At 36.4% G+C, this 27,147-nt stretch overlaps 2 long non-coding RNA genes across 2 annotated transcripts; both read left to right on the top strand.

Annotated features, from left to right (window-relative positions):
- The first annotated feature begins 74 nt into the window (after window positions 1-74).
- On the top strand, window positions 75-2,855 carry LOC134791075 (uncharacterized). Its single transcript, XR_010144253.1, has 4 exons — window positions 75-329; window positions 1,139-1,338; window positions 1,739-1,884; window positions 2,295-2,855. It is a non-coding gene; the product is annotated as an uncharacterized LOC134791075 (long non-coding RNA).
- Window positions 2,856-10,572: 7,717 nt separating this feature from the next.
- On the top strand, window positions 10,573-17,062 carry LOC134791072 (uncharacterized). Its single transcript, XR_010144251.1, has 3 exons — window positions 10,573-11,058; window positions 12,826-12,968; window positions 16,865-17,062. It is a non-coding gene; the product is annotated as an uncharacterized LOC134791072 (long non-coding RNA).
- Window positions 17,063-27,147: the final 10,085 nt, after the last annotated feature.

Here is a 27,147-nt window from a genome sequence, read left to right as displayed (position 1 = left end):
ATCTGTGACAAAACACGATTGCTTGTTTAATCAAACCAATTGGAAAACAACTTTTCTTGTAGTAATAATGGCATTATTGGCAACAGGCGTTTGCGTTCTACTATGTACTTTCAAATCTGTAAAAGGAGGACTCGAAGGTTTTATAGTCGGTGGTGATTATGTTGAATCTATAACAGAATACCCTCATGTCGCTTCTTTAGCGATAAAATTATTGGACAACGATTATAGTTTATGCGGGTCATCTATATTAAACCAAGTGATTTTAATAACTGCCGCGCACTGTTTGGATAATCCTCAGGAAGTAATAGCTTCTGTGGGTAGCCTGATAGGTATTTAATTTAATTTATTGTGTTTAATTATGACTGATGTTCGAAATAAACGAAATTTATTGACCGTAAAATGGTCGTACTGTGCTCAAATATTTTCTGCTGCTGCTTAGTTGTCAAGCGGACCCTTAGGCTAGGCAAAAATGCCGGGATAACGCGAGGAAGATTATAATATCTTAAGGTATAAGGGAGCAAAAGATATCCATTGTTTGTGGTATCTTAACTCTAACCTTGTACATATGTATAAGTATAACTAAATTAGTGACGCAACGTCGCCTAATTATTATGATGACATTCCATTTCCAACTGCAGCTGCAATACTGTTCATTTTACTATGGAAATTGACAATGACAGCGACGCGTTCAGTACTGGTAGTGCAGCTGCGGTTAGAAATGGAATGTTACCATTAGGCGCAATAAAGAGAAAAGAGATGATGACTAATACAGCAATTCAATATATATTTACTTTCTGAGTATGTTCGGTAATAACATAGACATAGGTGATATTCGAATATATTAAAAATTTAATCATTTTACAGAATTGGAGCATACCTACTCGTAATTCTCCACAGGGGAGCACACTAGAACCATTTTACGGTATTATTTATTTATGACCCGGGTATGTCCTTAAACTACGTCCAAGACCACCGGTGGACGGGCAGCAGCGTCCCTCAAATTCGGTGTACTCGACTGCGATCGCCAACCCGCCTGCCAAGCGTGGCGATTATGGCATACACCCCCCAAAGGGGGAGGCCTATGTTCAGCAGTGGACGTCTTATGGCTGAGATGATGATGATGATGATTTATTTATAGTTGAGCAAGGAGAACTGTATCGTGTCGCCAAATTCAGGCTGCATGAAAAATGGAAACAGCCCTCCAGGACCTCACACGACATAGCGTTGTGTGGACTGGAGAAACCACTGTCACTAGGGGAGACGGTAAAGCGGGTGTTACTGATGAGGCAGCCACCGAGAACACAGACAGCTGTCTTGACTGGTTGGGGCGCGTATGAAGTAAGTACCTACCTACATCAATTATTATTTATTGATATTAACTATTTTATACTTATTAGACACTAGCTCACTATTTTGAAAATAGAATAGGTAGAGTCTGTGCGGAAAGAGTCGTGGAACATAACTCATAAGGGAACCAATACATTCTAGAGTCGGACCAAGAAACGTTTGCAGCGGATTTGATAGCCCACGCAGTGCAAGTGTCATTTATACGTCATAATTTCATAGAAGTTTGACGTTTAAAATAACACGTGCACTGCGTGGGCTATCAAATCCTCTGCAGACTTTTCATGGACTGACTCTATGACTTTTCTCTGTCCGCATAGACTGAGTCCGATGATGACAAAAGATTTTATGTATATTCATAGTTAGTTTGTAAAACATAAATTATATTTTTTAGGAAATTGACTACTTAGAATCAGTTCAGCTCAAACATTCAAAACAGAAGGTTTGGACATATAACACGTGCAAAAAAGTCGTCAAAACTGCACCCCATGGCACTATTTGTGGAGGCGAACTTAATGATAAAGGAAATTTTGCTTCTAGGTATGTATATAACCATCATTTGTATGTCTTTGAGAACAGAATCGAAGTAAACGGCGCATGAAACGCTTATAGGTACACATTCTACAATCCAATAAAACGGACAACATTCTTAATGAAATTAGTCAAACGAGTGATAGGACGGACGTCTCAAGCAATCCCCGTTATAATTTAGCTAGACACTGGCTAAATTTGTCCCACTGGACATATTAAGCCAATTAATAATTATTTATATATTATACATGACCTACTATAAGCACTTGCGTACTTAGCAAGTCGTAAATGTATGAAGTCGTAATAAACACTAGTCAATGGATAAACAGGCTATTGACAATGTGAAGACAATGACAATGACACTTAATCCCGCATCCACACTTACCCATATTGATCTTATTATTTTCCTTCTTCCGCAGAGGAGACTCAGGCAGTGGTCTCCTAGTTAACAGCAATATAATCATTGGGCTGGTTTCCTTCAAAAACGTGAAAATCTCTCGCAGCGTAGTGGTCTATACGGACGTCGCTTACTACTACGATTGGATTGTGCGCGAATCAAAACAATTATTATGTAAATAAAATACATAGTTAAGCGTAGTTAAGGACCTGTAATTAGTATTAAGTTAATTTATTTCATTGCGTTACACAATTTACTGTATTATGTATATTTTATTGTAAGTACTTATTTCACAATTATACAAGTTTATAGCATCCGTCAATACACTAAATGCATGTAATATAAGGTGATTTATATTCTTAACACGATAGAACCAATTACCTAACTTCAGAATAATACTTACTAATACTTAAGGACCTATCTTAAGGTCTGCATCAGGGTCAACATGGTGTAGGCTGTCGACAAATTTTATGTAAAAAAAAACAATAAATAGGACCCACCTGTGGTGAACCTCCTTATAATGAACGCGGCAACACATCACGAATCCTGTACAATATTTATTTTACATCAGTTTTTACACATTTTACCAGAAACAAGAGTCATAGAGCTGCTCAAGTTAAGATTATGTATTATTTTGAGTAGGTATGCTTTAAAAGCGGAAATAAAAATGTTGACACCTATTTCAGTTGCGATCTTTCATTAAATACGTCGAAAACAGAAAGAAAACGAAAAGGACATTCAAATTACATTCAAATTTTAACACGCAGAGGTAGAAATTTTACAGGTACCTACCAGTGAAATATCAAAAATACTCCAATGTTCTGTTAAGCGTTTTATCATTGGTGCCGTTACCATGCAGTTTTATCATCATATATATGTCGAATACCGATGGTCCTAAAAGCGGTAGGCGCGTGGCGTAGTATCTCGATGTATTACTTCACAGCTAAACCAGTATGCTACCATTGCTACCAGTGCATGAAATAAACATTAGGACTCGTTAACCATACTAGTGCCTACTATACTTCAGTACTAAATGTTTAAAAGAACTAATTGCTATTTTTAACTCAAGGGAGCGATATGAAAGTAAAAGAATCCGTTTAAATCTTTATTCAAGTCAAGCTAGGCCGGCTTCAACCCTACATATCTGACCCGAGAAGATTTAGCCCTATATGGGACCGGCAACAAACTCAGAGGGACAAATCTTTTCAAAACAAGTTAAAACAACACATAACACATCATTTCTTTATTTCACAAAAGTAAGCTTCTAATGAAACATAAGAAATCAAAATAACACTTGAAATAAAACACTTAGTTAAATGGTTAAAGAACGCGGGATTCTATAAGCTATCAGAATAATCCTTCAGGTATAAACCTTCAGGAACGTAGCGAGTTAGGCACGAGGTTGGCTAACGAGTACGTCCGATCTCTAGCGCGGTCCGATCAAGAAGAAATACCAGCGGCGGAGCCTCTCCGCTCCCGCCTCAGTCAAGTTGGCAAACCTGCTCGACCAGTCTACCAACATACCGACAAAAACGCCAACTCGTGCCTACGCTCACTCGAGAGAAACCTCTCGACGTTCCAAAGCCTTCTACCTGTCATCTCAGTTCAACAACACGCCAATAGATGGCGTTACTCTCTACGCAACTTTATTTCAACAATGCGCCAATAGACGGAGTTACTCTCTACACAACTTTATTTATTTTGTTACAACCAAATAATACGTAGCTCAACATTGCTAATCGATTTTATACAGGCGTCTAAAATAATTAAATTAAATTAAATTAAATATTCCTTTATTTCAGACCTGTGGCCCATAAAAGTTGTTAGTAACAATGCCTTATTCTATGTTAGTATACAAAAAAGTAAAAACTAATAACAATTAAAATAACAACTAAATAAATTAATATCTATATTTTACACAAGCCCCAGCATTGTTTGCCTCCATTTGTTATAAATGGGGCAGTCAAACCTATACGCAAACAGTCCCAGGATGCTGTTGCTGCTGCTTCGAACGCGACTGAGCAAGGAGGCCACTTTCTTGCGGATGATGGCGTGGAACCCGTCCGTGTGCGCCTCCGCGAACATACCAGATGCGCTACAGAACCGGGGCAGCTTCATCAGCATCCTGATAATGAACTATAACGCTGCAATACGTCTTTCTGGTGTCAGGGTCCGACACGGCCGTCCTGCGCTACACACGTCCTCGTGTGTGGGTGTATGCATTTGATTCTGTAACAAAATACTCAGCACAGTATCTCATCGCTCGGTCATTCCTGACCCACAATTTAGGTCTCACTCAAATTACTATTAAAATCAAACTTTGTTATCAATCAAACCAGAACATAGTTCAAAGTCATTAAACAATCCTCATTTCTCTAGTCAAAAATAGTCCATCGAGCAACGACTTAATAAAAATAATCAGTAATCATCGCCGCTATCTAGCGGATACACTCCATTAATCATCGCCTCCATCTGGCGGATACTCTCAAATTTATGTGAAAACAGAACAATCTCAAACATCAAAAACACAAATCACAACAGCTCTAATTCATTGCTCGACAGTATCACTACTATTGTCATCAATATCAATTTACGGGGAAATTATCTGGCATTAAAAAAAAATATTTTGGTCAAATGTGATAATAATCATTGTAGGAGATCTTAAAATAAATAGTACTCTGACTTAATAATGCCAATTTTACTCATATGAACACAGTACATCAACGGAAATTCATTTTTAACAAAACAACACCAGTCCTTCGGTGAATTGCCAGTCCTTCGGCAGATACCAGACCCTCGTCAGAAGTAACCATCTCAGCCGCGTAATTGCTACTCCTTGCAAAGAGCATTCTGCACATAAAAAGCAGACCACGTGCACCTTTTACATGCTCCGGCACTTCTGATGCGGTCACTAAACAATACCCAGTCCATCTAAAGCAAAACATTAGTGCCCAGTCCATCGGGCGTGCCTTCAGTCCATCGAAAGCAAAACAGTATTGCCCAGTCCATCGGGCGTACTTTCAGTCCTTCGAAAGTACAAGCTTTCAGTCCATCGAAAGCAAAACAGTAGTGCCCAGTCCATCGGGCGTGCCTTCAGTCCATCGAAAGCAAAACAGTATTGCCCAGTCCATCGGGCGTACTTTCAGTCCTTCGAAAGTACAAGCTTTCAGTCCATCGAAAGCAAAAACAATGTTAAGAGTGAATTCCAAAAAGAAAATAAAAACGGTTCTTTAAATCATGTTACTCAGAACCATTGGTACTATCAGCGTCAACTGATCAAGTGAAACTGAACATCACTGATCAAAATCACTAAAGATAGCTTTCTACTTTAGCTTTAACAACAGAAACTCAGCTTTCTACTTTAGCTTTAACAACAGAAACTCGCTCAAAACTTCTATGCAGAAGTAAATCCTCTCAAAATCATCCCAACAAAATGGGAACTGCTCACCAGATTAATAAAGCATGATGCACGCGTCCCAGTCAAAGGTGGTGGTGAAGTCCAACCCAAGCACGAAGGCTGATGCTTTCCGCCTTGCAGTTGCCGTTGCTGCGGCAGATGGCGAGATGCACGATGTAGTTTAACATAGCTGGCTGTTACTGAAATCATCATTAACACGGCATCAGGTTTATCATGTAAGTAGGATAAACTCAAAGGTTTATTAAATGCAATGTAGCAGACACAAAAAACATGTTTCCAATGTATACGGGACTTCAAAAATCTCAGAATAAAATTTAAACTTCAATGAGTGCGTTTTATTTCATTCTATGAACAAACAAACATGTGTTCCAAAAATAAGTAACACGGTAAAATGGCCAACACAAAAAGTGACAGCTAATTAGTTACGTTCGACTGTTATGCTTCGCCATTACACTCAAAATAAAAATCACTTATAAACAATTAGAACGAAACCTGTCCTTTTATTTCCAAATCTCCAGCACAGATGATACTGCACAGCTGCTTCTGTGTCACGGGCGTAATGGTGTCTGCAAGTTCGCTCGGCTCTGGCTGCAGGACACTGTAACATTAATTTTCATATGCGTAGCTCATGCTTTCATAGTATGCACGATTTGTGATCTATCACGGCATTACGGGCAATAATTTGTAGCAATTTTACTAATTACTAAACAGGATTACAGGAGGAATTACAGGATCAATTTCTAACGGTGCATTGTATTTTCAAAAAAAAAAAAATATTTTTGAGGGTAGAAGCACAAGTGAGCGATGAAATAATATCACGTCGTGTTAGCCGATATTTGGTTGTAATTAACAACATGGATTTCACTTCAAAATAATTCAAGATCACTTAGATTTAAATGGATTATAAAAATTAATTGTATCTTCATAAAAAAACAATTATTGAGGGTAGATTCACAAGTGAGCGATGAAATAATATCACATCGTGATAGCTAATACTTGGTTTTAATTAACAGTATGGATTTCAAATCAAAATAACTCAAGATCGCTTCGATTTAAATGGATTACAAAAATTAACAACAAAGAAACGTAACGATCCCAGAGATGACGTCACGTAACGACCGCTATGCTCGACTGCCTCAATCACAATTTCACAATAATTCTCACCAAATAACAATGAATTACACTCACCTTTCAATCAAGGTTAGACACGTGAGCTTACCATTACCACGTGTCCAGATTATAGAATGTAGGTCACCAGAAATACACCACGCTCCCAGGTGGCTGTGTAAGCAATACATCAAACTTTGCATTCATCCCACTTGCTGATGTCGAAGATCGAGGGGCTTAAAGGCGGTGGGCGCGTGGGGTAGTATCTCGATGTATTACTTCACAGCTAAACCAGTATGCTACCATTGCTACCAGTGCATGAAATAAACATTAGGACTCGTTAACCATACTAGTGCCTACTATACTTCAGTACTAAATGTTTAAAAGAACTAATTGCTATTTTTAACTCAAGGGAGCGATATGAAAGTAAAAGAATCCGTTTAAATCTTTATTCAAGTCAAGCTAGGCCGGCTTCAACCCTACATATCTGACCCGAGAAGATTTAGCCCTATATGGGACCGGCAACAAACTCAGAGGGACAAATCTTTTCAAAACAAGTTAAAACAACACATAACACATCATTTCTTTATTTCACAAAAGTAAGCTTCTAATGAAACATAAGAAATCAAAATAACACTTGAAATAAAACACTTTGCTAAATGGTTAAAGAACGCGGGATTCTATAAGCTATCAGAATAATCCTTCAGGTATAAACCTTCAGGAACGTAGCGAGTTAGGCACGAGGTTGGCTAACGAGTACGTCCGATCTCTAGCGCGGTCCGATCAAGAAGAAATACCAGCGGCGGAGCCTCTCCGCTCCCGCCTCAGTCAAGTTGGCAAACCTGCTCGACCAGTCTACCAACATACCGACAAAAACGCCAACTCGTGCCTACGCTCACTCGAGAGAAACCTCTCGACGTTCCAAAGCCTTCTACCTGTCATCTCAGTTCAACAACACGCCAATAGATGGCGTTACTCTCTACGCAACTTTATTTCAACAATGCGCCAATAGACGGAGTTACTCTCTACACAACTTTATTTATTTTGTTACAACCAAATAATACGTAGCTCAACATTGCTAATCCATTTTATAAAGGCGTCTAAAATAATGAACTATAACGCTGCAATACGTCTTTCTGGTGTCAGGGTCCGACATATATAAAATTGAAAAACCAGAACGGGATAAAAAACTAGCGAAGAAGAGAGATGGCGCCTTACAAATTGCTAAAAAAGTTTTTGACACGTATGTCGAATACAACGCACGTATGCTAAAAAAAAACTGTTTAAATCTAGTATCTACATATGAGAATAAAACTAGAACATAAAAACTATCGCTTTCGATGCGTATTTAATTTACAATAAGGAAAAGAAATTTTCATAACAATCTTCATTTTACGACTTCGACCATTTCTCGGGAACTCTCGGTTGCTTTCGTTTGGCGGTGCTACAGATTAGACCAAATAATCCGTAAGTTAAAGTAAACTAAATTATGTTTGTCATGTTGGTATACAGGTATTTCTGAGTTTTTTTACACGAAGTAAAATAAAAAGTGCTGCCAACCTCAACCTTAGTCCATAGCCACTCCATAGCCCATACGAGTGAATTATGCCATTTATGACATATCAATCAAATTAATATTATCGTATGGTTATCGTGTTAATAATTTGTATTTTATTGTTTTAAATTTCTTTATGAGTTATTATTATTCAGATTGATTTTCATGGCTCGGCAAACATTGTCATTCGTCCAGGGAAAGGGCTGCCGAGATGAGCCAAAAATACAAAGTTATAGAATGGGAGACGAGCGTACTTGGGACAACAAAATGGGAGACGCCCGATGGCGAGAGCTATCGCAAGATCGCAAGAAACATGACGTGATCTGGTATCGGAGGCCAGGTGAGTCCTTTGGATCGTTGCGTCACCTTAGCCGTAGTAATGTTAAGATCCAGAAAGGGAAATGGGGACTACCTACGTTTGTATGAAAAGGCGATTTATGGGTGGTGGTCGTCCATATTCGTGGCTTAAAGCGGAAAATAAGTAATCTAATGAACGTTTTTGCAACTAGGCTTACAACAATAAGTAATAATTTTATGTTAAAACAAGTTTTAAATAAATACCTACGTACGTTATAAGAAATTTTCGAATTAAGTTATCCAAATAACGGCTACCTACTTGCAGGGATTATAAACCCTGGCAGGGATACATAATAATGTCGGTATTTAACTAAACATAAGACAAATTCTTTATTTCATTTACGCGAGCGGAGCTGCGGGCCCGTCTAGTTATTTTATAAAATTTACATTATGGCTACAAAATTTTATAATAAATAGAGCGGAGTGGCTACTACTTTGTATTTTATTGTACTTACTTATTTAAAACACAAGCATTTAACATAAATAGAAAGTGCCGTTGGTGCAAAATTACATAGAGTATCGTAAAATAACGTATTATATCAACTAAGTAACTTATAAAATAAAACGTGTAAGAAGTGCTTAATTTTCGTAACAATCAAGAATCAATTAACTTAAGGCAGTCTTCACATTGGATGCGGACTCGCACACCGACCGCTCCGGTGTGCGAGCGGGTCATCATAGTGCTGTCACGTTCTTGTCACTCATGCATCGGAGCGAGGTACAGTCGACGTCAAAAATATGTTTACACTTTTGCACCTTACTCCTTTGTAATAAAGCAAAAAGTGTAAACATATCTTTGACGTCGACTGTATGTACGAATTCGCATGGGCGGCCTAGCCAAGGTGACAATCGCTTGCGCTTCGCCAATCGCCATCGAATTGCTTTGTTCTACCACTCTTGCATATTTAGTATGACAATGACAGTTGCCTTTCGGTCGCTACGGAGCGTTAGCGATTGACATGTTGTCTACGGAGCCAGAGGGCCTACCGCGAACCACGTTCGAAGTGTTGCCTCCCTGTCACACTTATGTATGAATTTACAAGTGCGACATAGAGGCAACACGTCGTACGTGGTTCGCCGTAAACCCCTCAGGGCTGTAACCGCGAAAATCGAAGTTCGCAAATTGCGGGCATTTTTCTCTGTCAGTCTTATTACGCCTTCATTGGAGTGAAAGAGAAAGATCCCCGCAATTTGCGGATTTCGGTTTTCGCGGTAGGCCCTCAGAACCCCTAGTGTAGATTTAATTCGATGGCGTGACGAGCGTTTGCGTTTACCGTTTACGTTACCTATGTCTATTTTTGTATGGGATTTTGAACGCCTAGCGGGACGTTTTGGAAACTCAAAATCTCATACAAAATGATACTTAACGCAAACGCGTACGTCACGTCACGCTTTAGAATGAAATTTACACTAGTACGTCTATTACCATCAGTTTTGACGTTGACATATACGCTCACGTCTACGTAACTTACTTTCTATGCATCTCGCTCGTACTCGCATATTAGTGCAAGCGAGATGTACAGAAAGTAAATTAAGTAGACATCAGCGTTATTTCAATGTCAAAACTGGTGGTAGACGTATAGGGGTACCTACAGTGTGTTAACCGCGTGACTCACTTTAGACCGGGCCGTGGCCGGGCCGGAGCTTCCGGAGAATCCGGAGCTTCGTTTTCTATAGAAAGCACCACGTGATCACCGATCAGCCGTCATATAAAATGACATGTCGGACGCCTCGGCCCGGGCACGGCCTGGTCTATTAGTGTGAGTCATCCTTTAAGAGTAATTACAGTTTCTTAACCATGCGTACCTACACAATTTTCAATTCACGCGACTAATTAGTTTTCAACTCTTCGTTGGTTGATAAGCAACCAATGAATCTAGATTATTTGAGGTAACAATGGCCGTCAGACTATTCGTTTTGATATATAGTTTTAAATGTGTAATGGGAAAACGCGAAGGGTTTATAGTCGGGGGTGACTATGTTCGAAATTTGACATATTTTCCTTGGGCGGGATTTCTGTTGTTTACGGGCTACGACGACTCCTATGGCTGTGGCTCATCTATTTTAAATCAAGATATACTGATAACTGCCGCGAATTGTTTTACGTTTAATGGATTTTTCGAGATAACAGCTACCGTTGGTCACGTGGATAAGTATCTAGGATATGTTTACCGCGTCGAAGCATACAAGCTCCACAGCGAATGGAATGTATTTACCATGAGCCACGACATAGCTTTGTGCAAACTGAAAAAAAGCCTGTATTTAAGAAATTATGTGAAGAGATTGATACTTATGGAGCGTCCACCGAAGGAAAAGACAGCTGAACTGGTCGGATGGGGCGCAATCGAAGTACGTATGGATGATGAGTATTCTGATTAACAATTTAATTTATATTTATTTTTGAAATATTTAGTTCTGCTTCACTACACCTTATAAAACAAATAGTGTAGTAAATAAAGGTAGTGGACCCCGCAGTAATTCCTCAGCCAGAAAAAACTTTACAGTATGATAAAGTATCAATAAATAAAAAGTATTGTATAAATTTCCAAAGAATAATAATAATAGAATTAAAGTAAATACCTAAAGTCTTAAATCGGTCATAACTTTTTACGGAAAAATGCTCCGTTCAAACTTTCTTCACCGGACATATTCATGTAACGTATTGCAACAATATATGAAATATCAAAACAATAACCTTGCAGAAATCCCAGTATTAATAAAATATAATTTTTTGGCGTGTCTTGGACCGGAAAATTGCTCAGTCTAATTTTTTCACTGGAATGCCATTTTATTGCCGTTTTATACCTACAAAATGAAAATCTAAAAAATTTCCACTCTCAGTTTTTAATAGTTCTATAATACATACATTTGGGTACGCATTTTTTTTGGATTTTCTTACCCTCTGCGCCAAATTATATTCTATGATCATATAAGAAGAAAAAAATTACAGAGCAATTTTCCGATGAAAATGAGCGGCAAAAAAAGGAATTATCACAAAAAAATATTCTCATGTTTGACAAAACTTTTAGATTTTTTTCTAGTATCGCATACTGATACAAATAACTTATTTTGTAAAATAATTTTGGACTGAGCAATTACTCGGTTCAATATATAATCAGATTTGTGTTTTACCTAACTTAGGAGTGTTCTTTTTTTTTGGATATTTATATGTTAGTCTCGGCTCATGCTATACAATAACCTAGCTAAATTTCATCGACTGAGAAATTAATGCATGGATCTCCATACAACAACTTGCTTCATTTACTACACTAAAAGTCCCCCGCCGCGCTGTTTGTGTGTTTGCTCGCGATAAACTCAAAAACCATTGAACGGATTTTCATGCGGTTTTCACCTATCAGTAGAGTGATTCTTAAGGAAGGTTTAAGTGTATAATTTGTTAAGCCGGGGGCGGGCGCTAGTTAATACCAAAGAGGATTTGAAGTAGAGAGTTACTGTCATGGTAAATTATGTAGCTACAGTTCATTTACTGCCATCTTTCGACAGAAGATTAAACCTGTTTGAACGCCATTTGACTTTGATCCTTATTCTTTAACTGATATGTGTTAACTTTTTAAATATTAATATTCACGCCATCTACTCGAGCATAGGCTGAAGGTTGTGGCGCCATCGCTCGAAAACATGGAACTATACCTTTGGCCTATAGTCGAGTAGATGGCGTGAATATTAATATTTAATAAGTTAACACATATCAGTGAAAGAATAAGGATCAAAGTCAAATGGCGTTCTAACAGTTTTATGTTCTGTCGAAAGATGGCAGTAAATTTACAGTGGCTACATAATTTACTTGGACAATCCGTCTCTATAGACTTTATTCTCTTTGTTAATACTAAAGTCATGATATTTAACCACATTTTCATATAAATATATACATAGATTAAGGTCCCAGTGCTCGACATGCTAATGCTCAATAGATGTCACCCTTCTGTCACCTCTGTTACTAATGACGACATTAGCCGGTGATAGAAGGGTGACATCTAATAATAAACTTATGTACCTAAGTAAATATTACGTGGCATTAAATGTATTGGGAGATTGGGACGGTAACTAGCACTCGAAAGTCTACCTTATTAAGTAAGTAGTAATTTTCTTTCTCAGGAAATTAGATTCAAGGATACAAAACAGATAAAAACCGTATACCAGAAATTGTGGACTCGAGAACAATGCAATAAAGTCTTATACCAATTACCCGAAGGAACTATTTGCGGAGGGGAAGCAAATGGTAGTGATTTCCCTTCTAGGTAAATTTTCGCTCCGAGAATATAAGCCTAGGTCTATAAAACCATTGTTAGAGACGTACAGCCTCAGAACCAGACGGTGTGACGTGTGGACTACTGTTTGCTGTCGCAGAGTTATGGGTGGATCAAATAATTTTTCATCAAATGTCTTCGTACGGGAAAAAGAACTTCCTGAAGCGTCTGCTATGTCTGCAAACAGTGTCTGCTTGATCCCCTAGGAGGACCATCCTCTAGCTCAACCATCTGCTACTGGACGAGGTATAGAAAGAAAGAAAATAAATTTATTCAGGACGCTTACAATATTGCTTAAATCTATTATTTATTACACTATGGTATATAAACTGCTTGAGAGAATTTTAGCTGAACGTCTCGTTTGACATCTAGAGGAAGTAGGCCTCTCTGAATTCTTTCTGTGTGCTTTAGAAAGGACCTACATCGCATAGGGAGGGAGGAATCCTACATGCGCATCCACTTGGCCGGGGACGGGCCGGGGGCCGAGGCCGAGCCAGGCACAATGCAGAACTTGGACTATTTAGCAGTGGCGGCGCGTGGAATTTTTCGCTAGACAACTCGGAGCAAAAAAAAACACCTACATGAAACACCTACATTATGTACTTATTTTCTCATGATAAGCGAAGGTAAAGTAAAGCGCTAGGTGTGTCCTTGGGTGCGTTCTTTTGCAGTTAGTCTATAACCACCTTTGCCATACTTGTCATCACTGACGTCACATAAACAGTGTGTATGTCGAGTATGACAAAAGCGGATTCCTACTCCTAAATTCCTAACAATCCTAAGTAATAAGTTTTTTGCAAAAATTTCATTTTTGGTACAAGATTTTATCGCTGACTATACTTTTCTTACGACAGAAAACTAATACTCATCGAGACAATTCTAAAAACCCCTAACACAATTAGGTTGCGTTGTTTCATCACAGAGTTCTTATGGCGACCTCCTGTCTCCATCATCAGATCAGTTCGACAGTATGATATTATTGTATTGTCATCAGAACTACATACAGGTGCCAATTTTCATGACGCTACGATCCTTGGAAGATGGTTAAATTAGTTACTTTAGATTCCATTACATAGTTACATACTTACAGATCGACCTAATAAAAGCTTGTTAAAAACAAGGACTGACCTTGAAACACCTGCACGAACAATACGCAACACTAATAACACTCAAAAATTCACTGCTTTAGTTTTTATGTATAAATATATGCACAAAACTAAGTAAAATCTCATTAAAACCTATAAAACTCTAATAAAAACAACAATAACAACAAATCTTGGCAACAACCGGAACGGAAGTGTTGTCATAATATTATTCCATTTTCACCCACGACCCACGACTTCCAAAATCTATTACTACAAATTTATAAACAGTACTTTCTTTGAAGAAACCCTCGTTATCAAATTACCTTAACTAAACTTGCGACTCCATAATATTCTTGGTTTTTGTAATATAATTTCTTTTTTTAAAGGTTTTTTGAAAATTTGGAATTAATGATAGCAAAATACAAAAAAATGTTACCCATTAATTCAATTCAATGTTTTGGTACGGCAACATTAACCACACGAGCGGCAAACGCGACTCGATTCAAAATTGTGAAACATTACACTCCAATATAAATCTTACCTATTTGTATTTAAGGTTTAAATTCAAATGAAGCAGCACTTACGCCACTCGCGGACATTGACTGTGTGCGTGCATTTTTCCAATATAAACCTTACCTTGTTACGTTTAAGGTTTTTATTTAAATGAATAACTCGATACAAAACCGTGTTATTTTGATGCGTAAATACGCGGACTTTCTTTAGCGAACTTTATGAGCGTGTGCGTGAGTTTTCGTATGTGTGTGGTGGCTCATGAATGAATACTCAAGCTTAAACTTAGTCGCCCGCGCGCCCGCTATGATTAGTTGATTTAATCAATAGTGAAGCTTTAGTAAATCGTGTTATCGATTCCAAGGTAATACGTAGTGTTTTCATTATGGATATATATGTAGCAATAAATTTTAGGCAAGCCGGTGGGAATCGGGTTGTACGAGTATGAAGCCGCCGCTACTGCTATTTAGTAAACAAGGTTGTGCCTACGTATAGTGTTGTGGTCAGGGACAGGAACCGGTTACCTTAACCGGGGTTTTTCATAGGGTTATTTTAGAGGTGTTTATAAAAACCCCTACCATAACGGTAACCGCTTAATAAGGTAACACTTTGATTCGGTAACCGTATCAGATCGAGTTAACCTCTGTTACCGGTAACCGAAATAAAAACCCAGTCTATTCAGTTACCTCATTATGAGGTTTTTGACCAGTTCAAACGATTGTAATCTTTACGCACACTTAAATTCAACTTATTATTGAATAACCGAGGTTGGCATGGGCGGTCTATGAAGCCTCCAGCACAAACAATTTTTTTTGCCTTTCCTTTGTTTATCTTTATACCTACTTGTGTGGTGTGTTCTTATTATATTATTATATTATAACTAAAATAATTAAAATAAATAAATTAAATAAGTTTAATAAATTAAATAAATGAAATAAATAAAATAAATAAAATAAATTAAATAAATAAAATAAATAAAATAAATAAAATAAATAAAATAAATAAAATAAATAAAATAAATAAAATAAATAAAATAAATAAAATAAATAAAATAAATAAAATAAATAAAATAAATAAAATAAATAAAATAAATAAAATAAATAAAATAAATAAAATAAATAAAATAAATAAAATAAATAAAATAAATAAAATAAATAAAATAAATAAAATAAATAAAATAAATAAAATAAATAAAATAAATAAAATAAATAAAATAAATAAAATAAATAAAATAAATAAAATAAATAAAATAAATAAAATAAATAAAATAAATAAAATAAATAAAATAAATAAAATAAATAAAATAAATAAAATAAATAAAATAAATAAAATAAATAAAATAAATAAAATAAATAAAATAAATAAAATAAATAAAATAAATAAAATAAATAAAATAAATAAAATAAATAAAATAAATAAAATAAATAAAATAAATAAAATAAATAAAATAAATAAAATAAATAAAATAAATAAAATAAATAAAATAAATAAAATAAATAAAATAAATAAAATAAATAAAATAAATAAAATAAATAAAATAAATAAAATAAATAAAATAAATAAAATAAATAAAATAAATAAAATAAATAAAATAAATAAATAAATTCAACAAATTCAACAAATTCAATAAATTAAATCAATTAAATAAATAAATTAAATTAAATAAATTTAATAAGTAAAATCAATAAAATCAACAAAATATAAATAAAGTAAATAAAATAAACAAATTTTTTAGTATTTTGTTTAGTTCTGACGGCACATCACTAAAACTACTTTAATGTAGCAAACCAGTAAGCAACCGATAATAAAGGTTACCATAACTGAATGAAAACCTGTTAAAAACCCTTAACAAAAACCCTATCGCGATGGGGTTTTGAGATTAACTCGGTTAAAGGTTAGGGTTACCGTTTCAATAAGGTTACCATTACAATCAGGTAACAGTATGATAGGGTTACCGAATGATACGGTAACCGAATCGATTGGGTTACCGAATTGATAGGATTAAGCGTAAAGAGGGGTTTTCCGGTCCTTGGTTGTGGTGAAGTTGGACTGTTGATAAAAACCATACGGAGAATAAAGGATGACTCACGTTAGACCGGGCCTTGTCATCTCATAGAAAAGTAAGCGACGGAATCGATGAATCATGACAGGCGATCACGTGATACTTTCCATAGAAAACGATGCGCCGGAAGCTCTGGCCCGGACACGGCCCGGTCTAACGTGAGTCCGTGAGTCACCCTTTAGGCTTAACTGTTATGTGAATAATTCGTTTTTGTTATTTTTTGTTCGCAGTGGAGATACAGGCAGCGGCCTCGTAATTAGGCGACTGATAATCGTTGGGGTGTACTCGTACAAAGACATCCGGGTGTCGCGCAGTCTGGGAGTCTACACCAACGTCTCACACTTCTACGGTTGGATTAAACGCAGCTCGAGACAATTAAAGTGCGACTAGGAAGAAATCACATTAAGTATATTTTGATTTGTTTTGTTTTATTATAGTTAGGGAGGCGAGGTAGCTAAATGGCGTAATTCAACGGCGCCGTCGAGACCTATCAAAATCGAAAGATAAAATAATTTCGAAAAGAAAAGCTCGTATGGCAAAAACCATTTTAGCGGTGGGTTTGGCGTGTACGGTTTTTCAAAAATGTTAAAAAAAACAGTTACTTGGGCATTCTCGAGCGCGTCAGATATTCATACTACGTATGCCCCGAGTGCCTCTGATAACAACGGTATACTAATCTGCCGGTTTGCGTGGTGGGGGTAGGCATATAAAGTAGTCAAAAATGCAAAAAAAAAAAATTTACTCGAGCGCGTCAGATTTTCGGAAGGGGTGTTAAGTAGGCCCCAAGGAAGCTTCCTTTAAAAAAACTGACGATTTCGGCGTGACGATAAGTTACGATGAATTTTTGAAAATGCAAAAAAAAAAAGTTTTTTTGAAATACTCGAGCGCGTCAGATTTTCATAGGGGAGGTTTATCTCGGTATCCTGAAAGCATATTTTTTTAATCTGACAAAAATGTTGGTGGGTTCTCTTAATCTGACCGAAAAAGGTTTTTTGGTTTCTTTTTTTTTCCTTTCTTTCTCCTTGATAAAACGGGGAATTTAAGAATGACAATAAAATTACCTTTTTTGTTTATTTAAACTTTTTTTTTGTAAAATGTATCGTTCGCGACTTATATGCCGCAACGCGTTCTTAGGAAGACGAAATGGCTCCTCCACACTTCCGGTCATGCGGAAACCGGCAGATTTTGTATTTTTAGTAGGTTTTAGATTATATTCTTCAAAATAAAAAATAAAAAAATCGCGCTCGAGAATGCCGGATTAACGTTTTTTTTTTACAAGTTCGCGACCCTATAACTCGGCGGCGTCAAGGACTTATCGTCAGATTAGTTAAATTTAGTCTTTAAACACTAAAATCAACCCCCAATATCTTAATCTGAGGCGCTCGAGTATTTCAGACTATCCATTTTTTTTTACTAATCTGATCGTCTATCCTAGGCGCGCGTCACTACATATAGAGCTAAATACTTTACAAGGTTGTTCTATTAGGTCTAAGGTATCTCTCATATCTTAAACTGCCACGCTCGAGTATTGCCGAAAATTCCCCTATTCGCCTCCCTAACTATTAGTCACATGTTAGTCACACTATCTATATGTTATGTCTGACCATATGGAATATGTACTTATAAGCATACTGGACAAGTTTTACTATGGACGAACCCTGAAATTGTTTCGTTTTGTTTTGCTTTTACCGTGTTTGTATTCTTGTATACGTAAATAATTTTAAATTTTAAATAAGGTATTTTAGCAGTCTATATTATTATAAATATATTTATAGCTATGTAATTGGTCGTGTGTTAAACAATGTAGTCGAATCGACTGATCCGATTGTACCTACTAATCATTTGTGTGTCTCTCAAGTAAATAATCTTAACAGATATGAAATATCAGGCAATGGTTACGAATATCACCTGAGATGGGTGTGTCACTTTTTTTGATTTCTAAACTTGGCTAAAACACTTGCTGCTGTGTGTGGCATACCACTCCCATGTAAGTTACCTAGTTATTGTAAGCTCTTCCTCTACATAATTGTAGTTAAACATTTACGACTACCCATACATTTCCCTATTTACTAAGAAACAAGAATACAATTTGTCCATTCAAATGGCTACTCGGGGGGCCCATTACTGAGTAACATCCATAGTACGTACACAAAAACACGCAGTCTTAATAGAACACATAGCTGTGGGCGGGGCCATAAAACAATATTGTCCGTAGGTAATATTGTTCGTAATTTTCATAGGGAACATTGCTTGTGAGATTAGATACCATATTTCGTATGGTTATGGCGGAATCACAGACTTACGCTCATAGAATCCGTTTTATGAAGCGTTCACTATGTATTAGTAAACTTTGACCTGACTCTACATCGCATCATTCAGTTGCTATAGCTTAACTACTATTGGAACAGTTTTCTTTCAAAGACTATCTCTATAAAACTATATCAATTTATAATAGCGCTACCTCGTTTTTCACGCAAAATAGGCACACTGGTGGTCGATTTGCGGAAAATGCCCAGCAAAACTAACTCCTACTCACTAATGGTTCGTCCTTAGCAGGGCATAGCGAAACAAGTTCCAAGTTTCTCCGAAAAGGCGATTTTTCAATTTTTCCTTTAAAAAGTAGTACCGTTTACAGATGCAGTAGTTAGCATCTTGATAAAAATTAGTTAGGTAAGTGGTCTGTAGGCGGAAGAAAACTTTACCGTGAAACAAACTCTAGCACGCCAATCCGCCAGCAGAGGCAAATTAGGTAAGGTATGTTGGGGTAATACCGGACGAATTTGGGACCAATTGGGAGTCCTCGCGATATATTTTTTTTTCTCGATCTCAGTACGTGTCAGCTTCTAGAAATATGATGCAAATCGTTAAATAATCGTAAAATAATGTGTGTCGGTTTCATATTGCAATTGACTATTTTCTAACTGGGCAGAATATAAATCTAACTTATCCACTAAATTAACATTAATTTTACAAAATCTCAATTTTTTAAAAAACAATTTATTTATTTTTGACAAGTTTCGGTTTTTTTTTATTAGTCTATTTAATTTAATATATTTCTTTAGTTTGTTCCCGCTGCAATTTACTAACCTTGGTGTGGTAGTATCATAGGCTAAATTTGTAGGGGCCACAAGGTTTTCAATTGGTGCGGCAACCAACTGAGAGTCGGGCCGGACCAGTTCTTCGAACAAGCTCTGAGAGTGTGCCACTGCTGCATTGTGTTGGGCCTCCTGTAGCTCATAGATTTGTTCGTGGGCGTCGTGCAGTGCTCTCTCCAATGAGTTGATGTCCTTCAGGGCCTGCTCATACGCAGCACTACACTCAGTGAACCTGTCAACCGTCTCCTGAAGCCGGGCCCGCTCTGAATTTACATTATTGTAGTCAGTTTCTAATGAGCAAAGTTCCTTTTTAAGCTTATCATTGCTATTAAGTACTAATAATAGTTCCTTCTCACTGTCTTCCCTTTCACTGAGCAATTGAGCACAAGATTCCTTGGATATTTTCAACTCCAGCAAGGTAAGTTGGAGTTTATCAGTCTCCTGCTGGCGAGCCGCTGCGGCTGCTCTGCGGGTAAGCATTGTAGACAGTTTTGCAATTGAAATTAAACCCAAAAATAAACAAGGAATCGCTCACTCAAGCTAAGTGATATTTAGGTACGTACTTACGTGAAATAGTGACGATTGACTGTATCTACACTGCGTTCTAACCCTGTACAATGATCAACGCTTTATTATAAACACACTTAGTAAATATTAGTGATAAAAAAAAAACCCAGAAAGGAATCCAAGGCGAAAGCAGGTTTCAAATTTATAACCTGTAACGGCTACAAATCTGAGATATTACAAGACACTAGTAAACGTCACTAAAGCACTTCACTTATTATGTATACATAAAACTTAATGTTAAAACTATTTGATTCACACTTTTAATGCTTAATATTACATGAAATATCATTAAAATTAAAATAATTACAAGGGACCTAGCAAAATCAGCTGCTTATCGTTTGACAGCCGGGGTTTTATCACAATACGCGACATAAATTACAGGGTGAAGACCGGATGGCCAGAAAAATGACCAAAATTACCTTGCTCTCTTTAAAGGCGCGTAGCACACATCCAACATCACTGAGCGGCGGAGGGACACTGGTGGCCGAAGCGCAATGAAATAGAGTCTTGCACAATTGCACATTGTTGTCAAAATTAAGAAATAAAGCCTATTTTGACGGAAATGAATTTCCTACGTTCTTGACCCATATCCGGTATTATCCCAACATACCTCCAATATAAAATTACCTCAAGTTTCGTAACAACTTTGCGTTATCAGAGATACGGCTTATGCTGGTTTATTCAGTGTTATAAAAAATCAAATACAGAGGAACTGCTCAAAACGCACTACTTAGAATTCGACGTGAAGTGAAGGATCCATTGAATATTAGGAAGTGATTCTAATAGGTACCTATGTAGTAACGTAGTTACCTACTAACTAACATCCCAAGCTAACTAAAAGTTTGTTACTAGAAAAAGTGTCTTCGGATAGGCAGTTATTTCATGATCCAACAAATACTCCTCTGACTCGTTGGGAATGGTTACTCTCAGCCTTGTCTATAATGGCCGGTGGTAAATCTAAAGCTCGAATACAATAGACTCGTGCGCTTGCGTTGGTTTAGTGTCTTTTGGGATTGGCACGTGTTTGTTTATGTCAATTTACTGGTTTGTAGCATCTTAAATGTATCAGTATATTACTGTGTTTGTTATTCGCTTGACACCAGACGCTACTTACAGCGCCATGTTTTATAGAAATGTTATACTCATACTCATACCTACTCATTTATTTGTAAAGTCATTTTACACGTCAAGGAAGAAAAACATAATAGTAAAGAATATTAGTATGGTTAAAACGAATTAGGTAATTATTACGGTTAAAAGACAACATTACATTGTATTGTTATTGATGTAAGGTGGTGGTACTGGTGCTCGACGCGGTCCCAGTACATGTCATCTTAAAACTTAAGTCATTGTCAATAGAGGTGACAGCATGGTGTCATCCATTGGGCATTAGCATGTCGAGCACTAGAACCACCACACGCAGCGTAAATAGGCGCTTCATCCAAATGCATCCAAAACAAAATCGTGTTTAGAGTCACAAACCTTTAAAAGTATACACCTCTCATAAGGCATAGTTCTAATTTCATAGTACCAGAAGAGTGTTTTGCCTTTAGTCCACATGCAAAGCAGATTGAAGACTCCTCACACAAGATTATTTGATGTTTCTGTAGTATTTTCTTCGAGTCAATTCCAAATCGTATTTCAAACGTTAATTCACAGAAACTCTGGGGCTTGAACCTTACAAATTTTGGTTTCAAGCATGAATAGCGTAGGCAAAATTCGGCATATAAGCCGAAAGACGTCCACTGCTCGGGACCTAGCCAAGGTAACAATTCGTTTGTGCTACGACAACGAAATGCGACTTTTCCATTGATCTTGATCAGATCGTCGTCCCATCTTTAGGGCTATCCCGCTTGACAAAAAGCTCTAAGGCAGCGCGTTCCGATGTTCTGTGCCAGCAGCTTTCAGTTCTAACACAGCATCCTAAATTTGGCAACTCTCTGGGTGATCTTGCTACTGATGAGGATTTTTTTTTCTCTGATTCGGATACAGGGTTTCTGGTTTCTCGACCTTTTTAAATTCTCGAGGCACGGGAATTCTCGTCCAAGATTTCTCGAGTTTCTCGAGTATCTCGAAAAATTTTGAAAGTTTCAAAAAACACTATGTTATTTTCATTTTTTTGCTTTATTACAAATCAGACTCATAGGAATCGTAGGTGAGGTCAATAATCAAACTTAGGGTAAATTTTTAGTTACCATAAATTGCACTTAATAATCAAAAATTCAACAACAAACAAAAAAAACTATAGGTGCAGGCGTGCGCGCCGGCGATGTGATATGCTATAGTGTATTTATGTAGGTATTTCACAAAATGAAATCAAACCACAATACTCAAGTAATATTCAAGTCAATAAATATAACTCGATGTGACAAACTTACAGAAGTTTTACTACGAAATAGTCAACGTAACAATGAAGCTGGTAAAATTGTGATATTTTGCTAATAGGAATATATCGGGATGATTTGATATATCAATAGTAATTTAGTATATTATTATTTCCTTTATTTATTTTACATCTTAGGTTAGGTCGTTTATAACATGAATATAAAAGTAAAATACAAAAGCACATAAAAAACAATAAAGTATATTTATTATTACATGGCCCTATAATTCGTTTTTAGCATTAGAATGAAGATAAGCGATTTTGACGAGTCTTTTTATCGAAAAACACTTTTGAAAATTAAACCACCGCAAATATGTAACAATTACAAATCATATACGATAGTTTACATTATTTTGCTTTCATAAGTAGTAGTTATTATTTTTTTTAAAGCGTGTTTTTAATAAAAAGTCACGTCATAACAGTTCAAAAGTTTTAAAACATGAAAATCGATTGATAGCTAGTTTGTTAGTGCACGACACCTTGCACTTTGTGACTATGCGCTGAAACTTGGCACAGTTGATTCTTAGCTGGTCATGAGCAGATACAGACCGGGAGACCTCGAGAGCCACGTCTCATTTAGTGGGGGGAGGGGGGGAAGTTCGACGCCGCCGCGCTTCACTTGGAGCAACATTTCTCTAAAACTGTACCTATTAGGGCATGTGATATATCATTTTCGGTTAAATTAAGGATGAGGAATTTTTTTTTGGAACCAAAACAATGCACTTTCTAACAAAAAAAAAACATAAAGTAGAAAAGACAAAAAAACGTATCTTGGATTTTTTCATAATTACCAAATTTTTTTTTAAGTGTAGTAGGAATCTGAAAACAAAAAATATAGTTGTAAAGCTACACTTATTACGTTTAAGAATATATATAGTTTATTATACAAAACTGTTGATAAATGGGAGATAAAAAATAATATTAAGCGTGGGCCAGAGTGATCTCAATACAAAATATTATGAATGTGGGAAAGTTACTTATAATTTGTTCTACAATCGTTTATTTTTTAGTTTTTCGTAAATAACTCGTAAACGGTAGCCCACAGCAAAAAAATATCTTTTACGTAAATAATCTGTTTCAGATTTCTTATAAAATAAGTGCTCCTTTTTTTCGCTAAGGTCAATATTAAAAAAAATATTGAAGGGAGAAAATAAATACTAAGGTCCTCTTTTTTAGTCATTCGTAAATAACTCGTAAAGGATGTCCAATAGCAAAAAATATTTTAACACAAGAATAATTAGCATAAAATTTTCTACAAAAAAGGTTATTCAAACTTTTTCGCTAGGATCAATATTTAAAAAGGGGACCTTAGAATTTATTTTCTCTCTTTAATATCGTTTTTAATATTGATCCTAGCGAAAAAGTTCGAATGACCTTTTTTGTAGGAAATTTTATGTAAATTATTCATGTACTAAAAATTTTTTTGCTATTGGCCTTCGTTTACGAGTTATTTACGAATGACTAAAAAAGGGGACCTAAGTATTTATTTTCTCCCTTCAATATTTTTTTTAATATTGATGGTACCGAAAAACAGTAGTACTTATTTTATAAGAAATCTGAAACAGATTATTTACGTAAAAGATATTTTTTTGCTGTGGGCTACCGTTTACGAGTTATTTACGAAAAACAAGAAAAATAAACGATTGTAGAACAAATTATAAGTAACTTTCCCACATTCATAATATTTTGTATTGAGATCACTCTGACCCACGCTTAATATTATTTTTTATCTCCCATTTATCAACAGTTTTGTATATTAAACTATATATTTTCTTAAACGTAATAAGTGTAGCTTTACGACTGTATTTTTTGTTTTCAGATTCCTGCTACACTTTAAAAAAAATTGGTAATTATGAAAAAATCAAAAATACGTTTTTTAGTCTTTTCTACTTTATGCTTTTTTTTTGTTAGAAAGTGCATTGTTTTTGTTCCAAAACTAGATTCCTCATCCTTAATTTATCCGAAAATGATATATTACATTCCCTAATAGGTATAGTTTTAGAGAAATGTTGCTCCAAGTGAAGCGCGGCAGCGTCGAACTTTCCCCCTCCCCCCTCACTAAATGAGAGGTGGCTCTCGACGGCTCCCGGTCTGTATCTGCTCAAGATCAGCTAAGAATCAACTGTGCCAAGTTTCAGCGCATAGTCTCAAAGTGCAAGGTCCCCATACAACGGTGTGCAGTAACAAAGCAGCTATGAAGCCAAAACGATAGGATAGGGGACAGATCAAGGCAGTTTTTATTTAGTTGGTTAACTAACCTAATAAATATGAACCTAACCTAATAAATGTTTTAAGTACCTGAAAATGTAAAAAAAAAAATTGTTTACATTTATTTAACTACCTAAAGAATAACACTTTAGACATATCACGTGCTATACGCGTGTTTTCTTTTTACTTATCACATGAGATTTATTTCTCGAGTTCTCGAGGCATAAAGTGTTTTTTTTCCCCTCTCGACTTAGGACAAATTTCTCGAGATTTCTCACCTCGAGAATTCTCGAGCAGAAACCCTATTCATAGGCACTTTCTGATGTCTGATGTGCTTTCAGTTCTAGCACTGCCTCTTAAATTTCACAACTCTCTGGAAGATCTTAGTTTCTTCTAAGAAATTTTTCACCTCTGATTCAGTTTTACAGAGAAACACAGAGCAATCGCGTGACTATTAAGTATACAAATGATCCACTCAACTTGATGATTAACAAGCAGAATATTTAGAGTGCATTATCGATAATGTCCTCTTAAGTTTTTTAGCCATAAATCGTTATCTTGAGCCTAATAGAGCGTATCGTGACAGGTAATAAAGGCAAATGAAGTGAGGTAAAAACATAATTACTAGCAGGTAAACATGATGTACAGGCATTATCGTTGCTGGCCGTACTAACAGAAGTACGTATGCAGTTTGCATACATAAAGCATGAGCGATTTCGAAGCGGCAGAGCTTAGGGGTTCTAGCCAATATGTCAATCGTTCGCAAAGAAACGAAACGATATCTGTCCCTATCGCACTAATATGGAAGAGTGTTTAGCGTCTCTTTTCGTTTTCTGCAAACGAGTGTCGTCTTGTCTAGGCCATGAGGACAATTAGGTGCAAGCGGGGCTCTCCTATGTGTCATGGAAGCATGGAATTCGCCTATTGCTTAGAAATTAATACCTAAATTGACTTTATTGACACTAAATATGTATAATGATATAACAGGCCTTAAAATCATTCGGAGATAAGATAACGGCAACATATATTTATGAAAATACACATATCAAGCTAAAACTCTAGACTATGACGACAACATATTATAATATATTATGTAGATAGATAAACACTAAAATACAAAGAAATATGCATGACTGAGAAGTGAGAACAAATATTCTTAATACACACTCAAAATTCCTTATAAGGATGACTGACTAGACTGGGCCGAGGTGTCCGACATGTAATTTTCTATGACGGCTATAATCGTAGATCATGTGGTACTTTCCATAGAAGACGAAGCGCCGAAACCTCCGGCCCGGCCCCGGCCCGGTCTAGCGTGAGTCATCCTTTACCGGGATTCTAACCCGGGATGGAATATGTACCTACTTATCAGCTAATACCTACGCGCAAGCCAGAGGCCGTTGTTAAGTTGTCGCAGTATAATAAACGTTATTTATCCAGTAAATTACAAGGTGGGTAATGTGGATCGAATCCCGACAAGCGTTAGGTGGGGTCGTAAATATGGCCGCCTCATTACGAGCCTAACGAGCGCTGCGCGCGCGTCTGTACACTGTATATTGTACTCACAGCCGGGTGTGACTTACACCCAACTGTAATACCTTTTTGTACAGTCAACTTCGAAAATATGTGTACACGACCTTATTGCCTACCTATATAATTATGTTAATGTTTAAATCTTTTTGGCTTTTGATCCGTACAGATATTTTAGACTTTAACAATACTTAGATTAAGCCGAGGAAACATTTATTTTTCCCTTTTGTGCACAATCTTGAATTTGAGTCCGATGGCGTTGAAAGTACATGTCTGATGCCTTTCTAGAAATAGTTTTTTTAACATGAATCAGTGGTAAGATGGGAAAATGGCCCGGAAAATTGTAAAGTGGGTAATGTGAATCTAATCAAGACAAGAGAGGTGCGACATTGTTAAATATCTTTGGTTCGCTTTTGAGACTGCCTCTGCACTCTGAGCAGGAAATGTAATAATAATTCATCTGTGGAATGACCAAGGAAGACTTCCCGTTACGATTCGGTGTGAGTGACAGCACATTAAACACCCCCTGTTGAGAACAGAATACACAAGCAATTGTCGGTTTATGTTGCGAGTCTGCCCTCATTTTGATAGTGGGAAAATGTCACATTCGAAAGGTCTATGATTGCTAAAGAAGCTATAGAGAGCTTGTGTTTAGCAGTGAGACATGTATAGCAGCAGCAGTGAGAGATATAAATGAAGTTTAATCGCGTTCAAACAAGTAACACCAAGC

Source organism: Cydia splendana, chromosome 5 (assembly GCF_910591565.1).
Source record: "Cydia splendana chromosome 5, ilCydSple1.2, whole genome shotgun sequence".
NCBI lineage: Eukaryota > Metazoa > Arthropoda > Insecta > Lepidoptera > Tortricidae > Cydia > Cydia splendana.
This window is presented reverse-complemented; position numbering and strand designations above follow the sequence as displayed.